Source organism: Phyllobates terribilis, unplaced genomic scaffold (genome assembly GCF_046119375.1).
Source record: "Phyllobates terribilis strain yellow unplaced genomic scaffold, ASM4611937v1 Scaffold_25__1_contigs__length_18738178, whole genome shotgun sequence".
Classification (NCBI taxonomy): Eukaryota; Metazoa; Chordata; class Amphibia; order Anura; family Dendrobatidae; genus Phyllobates; species Phyllobates terribilis.
In genome coordinates this window covers 8887221-8902183 of record NW_027362785.1, presented here as the reverse complement: position 1 = coordinate 8902183, position 14963 = coordinate 8887221, and the positions used below count along the sequence as shown (strand labels likewise).

The 14963-nt window shown below is 40.7% G+C and overlaps 1 long non-coding RNA gene across 1 annotated transcript in view; it reads right to left on the bottom strand.

Annotated features, from left to right (window-relative positions):
• Window positions 1-2878, bottom strand: part of LOC141176358 (uncharacterized) — a 35344-nt gene extending 32466 nt beyond the window's left edge. The window contains exon 1 of the long non-coding RNA XR_012253143.1: window positions 2603-2878. This is a non-coding gene — a long non-coding RNA (uncharacterized lncRNA). The remainder of the gene's footprint in view (window positions 1-2602) is intronic.
• Between the last annotated feature and the right edge of the window lie 12085 nt (window positions 2879-14963).

The window sequence follows — 14963 nt, the reverse complement described above, 5'->3', positions numbered from 1 at the left end:
ATCTATGAGGGGTATTTACCTCACATATCCCCAGATCCCTGATCTATGAGGGGTATTTACCTCACATATCCTCAGATCCCTGATCTATGAGGGGTATTTACCTCACATATCCCCAAATCCCTGATCTATGAGGGGTATTTACCTCACATATCCCCAGATCCCTGATCTATGAGGGGTATTTACCTCACATATCCCCAGATCCCTGATCTATGACAGGTATTTACCTCACATATCCTCAGATCCCTGATCTATGAGGGGTATTTACCTCACATATCCCCAGATCCCTGATCTATGAGGGGTATTTACCTCACATATCCCCAGATCCCTGATCTATGAGGGGTATTTACCTCACATATCCCCAGATCCCTGATCTATGAGGGGTATTTACCTCACATATCCCCAGATCCCTGATCTATGAGGGGTATTTACCTCACATATCCCCAGATCCCTGATCTATGAGGGGTATTTACCTCACATATCCCCAGATCCCTGATCTATGAGGGGTATTTACCTCACATATCCCCAGATCCCTGATCTATGAGGGGTATTTACCTCACATATCCCCAGATCCCTGATCTATGAGGGGTATTTACCTCACATATCCCCAGATCCCTGATCTATGAGGGGTATTTACCTCACATATCCTCAGATCCCTGATCTATGAGGGGTATTTACCTCACATATCCCCAAATCCCTGATCTATGAGGGGTATTTACCTCACATATCCCCAGATCCCTGATCTATGAGGGGTATTTACCTCACATATCCCCAGATCCCTGATCTATGACAGGTATTTACCTCACATATCCTCAGATCCCTGATCTATGAGGGGTATTTACCTCACATATCCTCAGATCCCTGATCTATGAGGGGTATTTACCTCACATATCCCCAGATCCCTGATCTATGAGGGGTATTTACCTCACATATCCCCAGATCCCTGATCTATGAGGGGTATTTACCTCACATATCCCCAGATCCCTGATCTATGAGGGGTATTTACCTCACATATCCCCAGATCCCTGATCTATGACAGGTATTTACCTCACATATCCCCAGATCCCTGATCTATGAGGGGTATTTACCTTACATATCCCCAGATCCCTGATCTATGAGGGGTATTTACCTCACATATCCTCAGATCCCTGATCTATGACAGGTATTTACCTCACATATCCCCAGATCCCTGATCTATGACAGGTATTTACCTCACATATCCTCAGATCCCTGATCTATGAGGGGTATTTACCTCACATATCCTCAGATCCCTGATCTATGAGGGGTATTTACCTCACATATCCCCAGATCCCTGATCTATGAGGGGTATTTACCTCACATATCCCCAGATCCCTGATCTATGAGGGGTATTTACCTCACATATCCCCAGATCCCTGATCTATGAGGGGTATTTACCTCACATATCCCCAGATCCCTGATCTATGAGGGGTATTTACCTCACATATCCCCAGATCCCTGATCTATGACAGGTATTTACCTCACATATCCCCAGATCCCTGATCTATGAGGGGTATTTACCTTACATATCCCCAGATCCCTGATCTATGAGGGGTATTTACCTCACATATCCTCAGATCCCTGATCTATGACAGGTATTTACCTCACATATCCCCAGATCTCTGATCTATGACAGGTATTTACCTCACATATCCTCAGATCCCTGATCTATGAGGGGTATTTACCTCACATATCCTCAGATCCCTGATCTATGAGGGGTATTTACCTCACATATCCTCAGATCCCTGATCTATGAGGGGTATTTACCTCACATATCCTCAGATCCCTGATCTATGAGGGGTATTTACCTCACATATCCCCAGATCTCTGATCTATGACAGGTATTTACCTCACATATCCTCAGATCCCTGATCTATGAGGGGTATTTACCTCACATATCCCCAGATCCCTGATCTATGACAGGTATTTACCTCACATATCCCCAGATCCCTGATCTATGAGGGGTATTTACCTCACATATCCTCAGATCCCTGATCTATGAGGGGTATTTACCTCACATATCCCCAGATCTCTGATCTATGACAGGTATTTACCTCACATATCCTCAGATCCCTGATCTATGAGGGGTATTTACCTCACATATCCCCAGATCCCTGATCTATGACAGGTATTTACCTCACATATCCCCAGATCCCTGATCTATGAGGGGTATTTACCTCACATATCCTCAGATCCCTGATCTATGAGGGGTATTTACCTCACATATCCTCAGATCCCTGATCTATGAGGGGTATTTATCTCACATATCCTCAGATCCCTGATCTATGAGGGATATTTACCTCACATATCCCCAGATCCCTGATCTATGAGGGGTATTTACCTCACATATCCCCAGATCCCTGATCTATGAGGGGTATTTACCTCACATATCCTCAGATCCCTGATCTATGAGGGGTATTTACCTCACATATCCCCAGATCCCTGATCTATGAGGGGTATTTACCTCACATATCCTCAGATCCCTGATCTATGAGGGATATTTACCTCACATATCCCCAGATCCCTGATCTATGAGGGATATTTACCTCACATATCCCCAGATCCCTGATCTATGACAGGTATTTACCTCACATATCCCCAGATCCCTGATGTAGGAGGATTCGCTGTGAGCACCTGAGCTGATTATGGTCTGTGCCCTGGATTACGTGGGGTATTTCTTTCTTTCCACGGTCGCCATATCTGTCGGGGGGGCATTTATTTCACAGACTCCCCGGCACCGCACATCCCCCAGCCTCCTGCTCTCAGGAGATAATCACAGAGGAGCAGGGGAACAGTACTCCTCCATTACTATGAGCCGGAACCATAATGACAGGAGCTGTATCAGGGCGGACAGATAGGAGCGCACACCGGAAGTGCAGGTCCGGCGAGGCTGGAGGTCAGTGTCATGGCGGCTCCGTGTGCAGTGCTGTGCCTGCGGCTGAGCCCGAGAGGGATAACGCGGGGTCTCCCGATCTCCTGCAGGGTGAGTGCCGACCCTCCCCCAATATATATATATACTGCACCCCTCCCCCAATATATATATATACTGCACCCCTCCCCCAATATATATATATACTGCACCCCTCCCCCAATATATATATATATATATACTGCACCCCTCCCCCAATATATATATATACTGCACCCCTCCCCCAATATATATATATATACTGCACCCCTCCCCCAATATATATATATATATATACTGCACCCCTCCCCCAATATATATATATACTGCACCCCTCCCCCAATATATATATATACTGCACCCCTCCCCCAATATATATATATATATATACTGCACCCCTCCCCCAATATATATATATATATATATACTGCACCCCTCCCCCAATATATATATATACTGCACCCCTCCCCCAATATATATATATATATACACTGCACCCCTCCCCCAATATATATATATATACTGCACCCCTCCCCCAATATATATATATACTGCACCCCTCCCCCAATATATATATATACTGCACCCCTCCCCCAATATATATATATATATACTGCACCCCTCCCCCAATATATATATATATATATACTGCACCCCTCCCCCAATATATATATATACTGCACCCCTCCCCCAATATATATATATACTGCACCCCTCCCCCAATATATATATATATATATACTGCACCCCTCCCCCAATATATATATATACTGCACCCCTCCCCCAATATATATATATACTGCACCCCTCCCCCAATATATATATATACTGCACCCCCCCCCAATATATATATATATACTGCACCCCTCCCCCAATATATATATATACTGCACCCCTCCCCCAATATATATATATACTGCACCCCTCCCCCAATATATATATATACTGCACCCCTCCCCCAATATATATATATATACTGCACCCCTCCCCCAATATATATATATATACTGCACCCCTCCCCCAATATATATATATACTGCACCCCTCCCCCAATATATATATATACACTGCACCCCTCCCCCAATATATATATATACTGCACCCCTCCCCCAATATATATATATATACTGCACCCCTCCCCCAATATATATATATATACTGCACCCCTCCCCCAATATATATATATATATACTGCACCCCTCCCCCAATATATATATATATACTGCACCCCTCCCCCAATATATATATATACTGCACCCCTCCCCCAATATATATATATACTGCACCCCTCCCCCAATATATATATATATACTGCACCCCTCCCCCAATATATATATATATACTGCACCCCTCCCCCAATATATATATATATATACTGCACCCCTCCCCCAATATATATATATATACTGCACCCCCCCCCAATATATATATATACTGCACCCCTCCCCCAATATATATATATACTGCACCCCTCCCCCAATATATATATATACTGCACCCCTCCCCCAATATATATATATACTGCACCCCCCCCAATATATATATATACTGCACCCCTCCCCCAATATATATATATACTGCACCCCTCCCCCAATATATATATATACTGCACCCCTCCCCCAATATATATATATATACTGCACCCCTCCCCCAATATATATATATATACTGCACCCCTCCCCCAATATATATATATATACTGCACCCCTCCCCCAATATATATATATATATACTGCACCCCTCCCCCAATATATATATATATATACTGCACCCCTCCCCCAATATATATATATATACTGCACCCCTCCCCCAATATATATATATATATATACTGCACCCCTCCCCCAATATATATATATACTGCACCCCTCCCCCAATATATATATATACTGCACCCCTCCCCCAATATATATATATACTGCACCCCTCCCCCAATATATATATATATACTGCACCCCTCCCCCAATATATATATATACTGCACCCCTCCCCCAATATATATATATACTGCACCCCTCCCCCAATATATATATATATATATACTGCACCCCTCCCCCAATATATATATATATATATACTGCACCCCTCCCCCAATATATATATATATATATATATACTGCACCCCTCCCCCAATATATATATATACTGCACCCCTCCCCCAATATATATATATACTGCACCCCTCCCCAATATATATATATACTGCACCCCTCCCCCAATATATATATATATACTGCACCCCTCCCCCAATATATATATATACTGCACCCCTCCCCCAATATATATATATATACTGCACCCCTCCCCCAATATATATATATACTGCACCCCTCCCCCAATATATATATATACTGCACCCCTCCCCCAATATATATATATATACTGCACCCCTCCCCCAATATATATATATATACTGCACCCCTCCCCCAATATATATATATACTGCACCCCTCCCCCAATATATATATATACTGCACCCCTCCCCCAATATATATATATACTGCACCCCTCCCCCAATATATATATATACTGCACCCCTCCCCCAATATATATATATACTGCACCCCTCCCCCAATATATATATATATCTGCACCCCTCCCCCAATATATATATATATACTGCACCCCTCCCCCAATATATATATATACTGCACCCCTCCCCCAATATATATATATATACTGCACCCCTCCCCCAATATATATATATATACTGCACCCCTCCCCCAATATATATATATACTGCACCCCTCCCCCAATATATATATATATACTGCACCCCTCCCCCAATATATATATATATACTGCACCCCTCCCCCAATATATATATATACTGCACCCCTCCCCCAATATATATATATACTGCACCCCTCCCCCAATATATATATATACTGCACCCCTCCCCCAATATATATATATACTGCACCCCTCCCCCAATATATATATATACTGCACCCCTCCCCCAATATATATATATACTGCACCCCTCCCCCAATATATATATATACTGCACCCCTCCCCCAATATATATATATATACTGCACCCCCCCCCAATATATATATATACTGCACCCCTCCCCCAATATATATATATACTGCACCCCTCCCCCAATATATATATATACTGCACCCCTCCCCCAATATATATATATACTGCACCCCTCCCCCAATATATATATATACTGCACCCCTCCCCCAATATATATATATACTGCACCCCTCCCCCAATATATATATATACTGCACCCCTCCCCCAATATATATATATATACTGCACCCCTCCCCCAATATATATATATATATACTGCACCCCTCCCCCAATATATATATATACTGCACCCCTCCCCCAATATATATATATATACTGCACCCCTCCCCCAATATATATATATATACTGCACCCCTCCCCCAATATATATATATACTGCACCCCTCCCCCAATATATATATATATACTGCACCCCTCCCCCAATATATATATATACTGCACCCCTCCCCCAATATATATATATATACTGCACCCCTCCCCCAATATATATATATACTGCACCCCTCCCCCAATATATATATATACTGCACCCCTCCCCCAATATATATATATACTGCACCCCTCCCCCAATATATATATATATACTGCACCCCTCCCCCAATATATATATATATACTGCACCCCTCCCCCAATATATATATATACTGCACCCCTCCCCCAATATATATATATACTGCACCCCTCCCCCAATATATATATATACTGCACCCCTCCCCCAATATATATATATATACTGCACCCCTTCCCCAATATATATATATACTGCACCCCTCCCCCAATATATATATATACTGCACCCCTCCCCCAATATATATATATACTGCACCCCTCCCCCAATATATATATATACTGCACCCCTCCCCCAATATATATATATACTGCACCCCTCCCCCAATATATATATATATATACTGCACCCCTCCCCCAATATATATATATACTGCACCCCTCCCCCAATATATATATATACTGCACCCCTCCCCCAATATATATATATACTGCACCCCTCCCCCAATATATATATATACTGCACCCCTCCCCCAATATATATATATACTGCACCCCTCCCCCAATATATATATATACTGCACCCCTCCCCCAATATATATATATACTGCACCCCTCCCCCAATATATATATATACTGCACCCCTCCCCCAATATATATATATATTCTGCACCCCTCCCCCAATATATATATATATACTGCACCCCTCCCCCAATATATATATACTGCACCCCTCCCCCAATATATATATATACTGCACCCCTCCCCCAATATATATATATACTGCACCCCTCCCCCAATATATATATATACTGCACCCCTCCCCCAATATATATATATACTGCACCCCTCCCCCAATATATATATATACTGCACCCCTCCCCCAATATATATATATATACTGCACCCCTCCCCCAAATATATATATATACTGCACCCCTCCCCCAATATATATATATATACTGCACCCCTCCCCCAATATATATATATATACTGCACCCCTCCCCCAATATATATATATACTGCACCCCTCCCCCAATATATATATATATACTGCACCCCTCCCCCAATATATATATATATACTGCACCCCTCCCCCAATATATATATATATACTGCACCCCTCCCCCAAATATATATATATATATACTGCACCCCTCCCCCAATATATATATATACTGCACCCCTCCCCCAATATATATATATACTGCACCCCTCCCCCAATATATATATATACTGCACCCCTCCCCCAATATATATATATACTGCACCCCTCCCCCAATATATATATAATACTGCACCCCTCCCCCAATATATATATATACTGCACCCCTCCCCCAATATATATATATACTGCACCCCTCCCCCAATATATATATATACTGCACCCCTCCCCCAATATATATATATATACTGCACCCCTCCCCCAATATATATATATACTGCACCCCTCCCCCAATATATATATATATACTGCACCCCTCCCCCAATATATATATATTATATTACTGCACCCCTCCCCCAATATATATATATATATATATACTGCACCCCTCCCCCAATATATATATATACTGCACCCCTCCCCCAATATATATATATACTGCACCCCTCCCCCAATATATATATATACTGCACCCCTCCCCCAATATATATATATATACTGCACCCCTCCCCCAATATATATATATACTGCACCCCTCCCCCAATATATATATATACTGCACCCCTCCCCCAATATATATATATACTGCACCCCTCCCCCAATATATATATATACTGCACCCCTCCCCCAATATATATATATACTGCACCCCTCCCCCAATATATATATATACTGCACCCCTCCCCCAATATATATATATATATACTGCACCCCTCCCCCAATATATATATATATACTGCACCCCTCCCCCAATATATATATATATACTGCACCCCTCCCCCAATATATATATATATATACTGCACCCCTCCCCCAATATATATATATACTGCACCCCTCCCCCAATATATATATATATACTGCACCCCTCCCCCAATATATATAATATACTGCACCCCTCCCCCAATATATATATATACTGCACCCCTCCCCCAATATATATATATACTGCACCCCTCCCCCAATATATATATATACTGCACCCCTCCCCCAATATATATATATATACTGCACCCCTCCCCCAATATATATATATATACTGCACCCCCCCCCAATATATATATATACTGCACCCCTCCCCCAATATATATATATATACTGCACCCCTCCCCCAATATATATATATATACTGCACTCCTCCCCCAATATATATATATATACTGCACCCCTCCCCCAATATATATATATATACTGCACCCCTCCCCCAATATATATATATATATACTGCACCCCTCCCCCAATATATATATATATACTGCACCCCCCCCCAATATATATATATAATATACTGCACCCCTCCCCCAATATATATATATACTGCACCCCTCCCCCAATATATATATATATATAACTGCACCCCTCCCCCAATATATATAACTGCACCCCTCCCCCAATATATATATATAACTGCACCCCTCCCCCAATATATATATATATATACTGCACCCCTCCCCCAATATATATATATATACTGCACCCCTCCCCCAATATATATATAACTGCACCCCCCCCCCAATATAATATATATATATATATATACTGCACCCCTCCCCCAATATATATATATATACTGCACCCCTCCCCCAATATATATATATATACTGCACCCCTCCCCCAATATATATATATACTGCACCCCTCCCCCAATATATATATATACTGCACCCCTCCCCCAATATATATATATACTGCACCCCTCCCCCAATATATATATATATACTGCACCCCCCCCCAATATATATATATACTGCACCCCCCCCCAATATATATATATACTGCACCCCTCCCCCAATATATATATATATACTGCACCCCTCCCCCAATATATATATATATATACTGCACCCCTCCCCCAATATATATATATATACTGCACCCCTCCCCCAATATATATATATATACTGCACCCCCCCAATATATATATATATATACTGCACCCCTCCCCCAATATATATATATATACTGCACCCCCCCCAATATATATATATATACTGCACCCCCCCAATATATATATATATACTGCACCCTCCCCCAATATATATATATATATATATACTGCACCCCTCCCCCAATATATATATATATACTGCACCCCTCCCCAATATATATATATATATACTGCACCCCTCCCCCAATATATATATATATATACTGCACCCCTCCCCCAATATATATATATATACTGCACCCCCCCCCAATATATATATATACTGCACCCCCCCCAATATATATATATATATATATATACTGCACCCCTCCCCCAATATATATATATATACTGCACCCCTCCCCCAATATATATATATATACTGCACCCCTCCCCCAATATATATATATATATACTGCACCCCTCCCCCAATATATATATATATACTGCACCCCTCCCCCAATATATATATATATACTGCACCCCCCCCCAATATATATATATATACTGCACCCCCCCCCAATATATATATATACTGCACCCCCCCCCAATATATATATATACTGCACCCCTCCCCCAATATATATATATATACTGCACCCCTCCCCCAATATATATATATATACTGCACCCCTCCCCCAATATATATATATACTGCACCCCTCCCCCAATATATATATATATACTGCACCCCTCCCCCAATATATATATATATACTGCACCCCCCCCCAATATATATATATACTGCACCCCTCCCCCAATATATATATATACTGCACCCCTCCCCCAATATATATATATATACTGCACCCCTCCCCCAATATATATATATATACTGCACCCCTCCCCCAATATATATATATATATATACTGCACCCCTCCCCCAATATATATATATATACTGCACCCCTCCCCCAATATATATATATATACTGCACCCCTCCCCCAATATATATATATATATACTGCACCCCTCCCCCAATATATATATATATACTGCACCCCTCCCACAATATATATATATACTGCACCCCTCCCCCAATATATATATATATATATATACTGCACCCCTCCCCCAATATATATATATATATATATACTGCACCCCTCCCCCAATATATATATATATACTGCACCCCTCCCCCAATATATATATATACTGCACCCCTCCCCCAATATATATATATATACTGCACCCCTCCCCCAATATATATATATATACTGCACCCCTCCCCAATATATATATATACTGCACCCCTCCCCCCAATATATATATATACTGCACCCCTCCCCCAATATATATATATATATACTGCACCCCTCCCCCAATATATATATATATACTGCACCCCTCCCCCAATATATATATATATACTGCACCCCTCCCCCAATATATATATATATATATACTGCACCCCTCCCCCAATATATATATATACTGCACCCCTCCCCCAATATATATATATACTGCACCCCTCCCCCAATATATATATATATATACTGCACCCCTCCCCCAATATATATATATACTGCACCCCTCCCCCAATATATATATATACTGCACCCTCCCCCAATATATATATATACTGCACCCCTCCCCCAATATATATATATATATATATTACTGCACCCCTCCCCAATATATATATATATATATACTGCACCCCTCCCCCAATATATATATATACTGCACCCCTCCCCCAATATATATATATACTGCACCCCTCCCCCAATATATATATATACTGCACCCCTCCCCCAATATATATATATACTGCACCCCTCCCCCAATATATATATATACTGCACCCCTCCCCCAATATATATATATATACTGCACCCCTCCCCCAATATATATATATACTGCACCCCTCCCCCAATATATATATATACTGCACCCCCCCCAATATATATATATACTGCACCCCCCCAATATATATATATACTGCACCCCTCCCCCAATATATATATATATACTGCACCCCCCCAATATATATATATATATACTGCACCCCTCCCCCAATATATATATATACTGCACCCCTCCCCCAATATATATATATACTGCACCCCTCCCCCAATATATATATATACTGCACCCCTCCCCCAATATATATATATACTGCACCCCTCCCCCAATATATATATATACTGCACCCCTCCCCCAATATATATATATACTGCACCCCTCCCCCAATATATATATATACTGCACCCCTCCCCCAATATATATATATACTGCACCCCTCCCCCAATATATATATATACTGCACCCCTCCCCCAATATATATATATACTGCACCCCTCCCCCAATATATATATATACTGCACCCCTCCCCCAATATATATATATATACTGCACCCCCCCCCAATATATATATATATACTGCACCCCTCCCCCAATATATATATATATATATATACTGCACCCCTCCCCCAATATATATATATACTGCACCCCTCCCCCAATATATAATATACTGCACCCCTCCCCCAATATATATATATACTGCACCCCTCCCCCAATATATATATATATACTGCACCCCTCCCCCAATATATATATATATACTGCACCCCTCCCCCAATATATATATATACTGCACCCCTCCCCAATATATATATATATACTGCACCCCTCCCCCAATATATATATATAACTGCACCCCCCCCAATATATATATATATACTGCACCCCTCCCCCAATATATAATATAACCGCAACCTCCCCCAATATATATACTGCACCCCTCCCCCAATATATATATATATACTGCACCCCTCCCCCAATATATATATATACTGCACCCCTCCCCCAATATATATATATACTGCACCCCTCCCCCAATATATATATATACTGCACCCCTCCCCCAATATATATATATACTGCACCCCTCCCCAATATATATATATACTGCACCCCTCCCCCAATATATCAATATATATATATAACTGCACCCCTCCCCAATATATATATATACTGCACCCCTCCCCCAATATATATATATACTGCACCCCTCCCCCAATATATATATATACTGCACCCCTCCCCCAATATATATATATACTGCACCCCTCCCCCAATATATATATATACTGCACCCCTCCCCCAATATATATATATACTGCACCCCTCCCCCAATATATATATATATACTGCACCCCTCCCCCAATATATATATATACTGCACCCCTCCCCCAATATATATATATATACTGCACCCCTCCCCCAATATATATATATATACTGCACCCCTCCCCCAATATATATATATATATCTGCACCCCTCCCCCAATATATATATATACTGCACCCCTCCCCCAATATATATATATATAATATATCATATATATATATATATATACTGCACCCCTCCCCCAATATATATATATACTGCACCCCTCCCCCAATATATATATATATATACTGCACCCCTCCCCCAATATATATATATACTGCACCCCTCCCCCAATATATATATATATACTGCACCCCTCCCCCAATATATATATATACTGCACCCCTCCCCCAATATATATATATATACTGCACCCCTCCCCCAATATATATATATACTGCACCCCTCCCCCAATATATATATATACTGCACCCCTCCCCCAATATATATATATATACTGCACCCCTCCCCCAATATATATATATTACTGCACCCCTCCCCCAATATATATATATACTGCACCCCTCCCCCAATATATATATATATACTGCACCCCTCCCCCAATATATATATATATAATATATACTGCACCCCTCCCCCAATATATATATATATACTGCACCCCTCCCCCAATATATATATATACTGCACCCCTCCCCCAATATATATATATATACTGCACCCCTCCCCCAATATATATATATATACTGCACCCCTCCCCCAATATATATATATATACTGCACCCCTCCCCCAATATATATATATATACTGCACCCCTCCCCAATATATATATATATACTGCACCCCTCCCCCAATATATATATATACTGCACCCCTCCCCCAATATATATTATACTGCACCCCTCCCCCAATATATATATATACTGCACCCCTCCCCCAATATATATATATATACTGCACCCCTCCCCCAATATATATATATACTGCACCCCTCCCCCAATATATATATATACTGCACCCCTCCCCCAATATATATATATACTGCACCCCTCCCCCAATATATATATATACTGCACCCCTCCCCCAATATATATATATACTGCACCCCTCCCCCCAATATATATATATGACTGCACCCCTCCCCCAATATATATATATACTGCACCACTCCCCAATATATATATATATATACTGCACCCCTCCCCCAATATATATATTATATACTGCACCCCTCCCCCAATATATATATACTGCACCCCTCCCCCAATATATATATATACTGCACCCCTCCCCCAATATATATATATACTGCACCCCTCCCCCAATATATATATATATACTGCACCCCTCCCCCAATATATATATATATACTGCACCCCTCCCCCAATATATATATATATACTGCACCCTCCCCCAATATATATATATATATATACTGCACCCCTCCCCCAATATATATATATGTATATACTGCACCCCTCCCCCAATATATATATATACTGCACCCCTCCCCCAATATATATATATACTGCACCCCTCCCCCAATATATATATATACTGCACCCCTCCCCCAATATATATATATACTGCACCCCTCCCCCAATATATATATATACTGCACCCCTCCCCAATATATATATATACTGCACCCCTCCCCAATATATATATATACTGCACCCTCCCCAATATATATATATATACTGCACCCCTCCCCCAATATATATATATACTGCACCCCTCCCCCAATATATATATATACTGCACCCCTCCCCCAATTATATATATATACTGCACCCCTCCCCCAATATATATATATATACTGCACCCCTCCCCCAATATATATATATACTGCACCCCTCCCCCAATATATATATATATATACTGCACCCCTCCCCCAATATATATATATACTGCACCCTCCCCCAATATATATATATACTGCACCCCTCCCCCAATATATATATATACTGCACCCCTCCCCCAATATATATATATATATATATATATATATATACTGCACCCAATATATATATATACTGCACCCCTCCCCCAATATATATATTATACTCACCCTACTGCACCCCTCCCCAATATATATATATACTGCACCCCTCCCCCAATATATATATATACTGCACCCCTCCCCCAATATATATATATAACTGCACCCCCCCAATATATATATATATATACTGCACCCCTCCCCCAATATATATATATACTGCACCCCTCCCCCAATATATATATATAC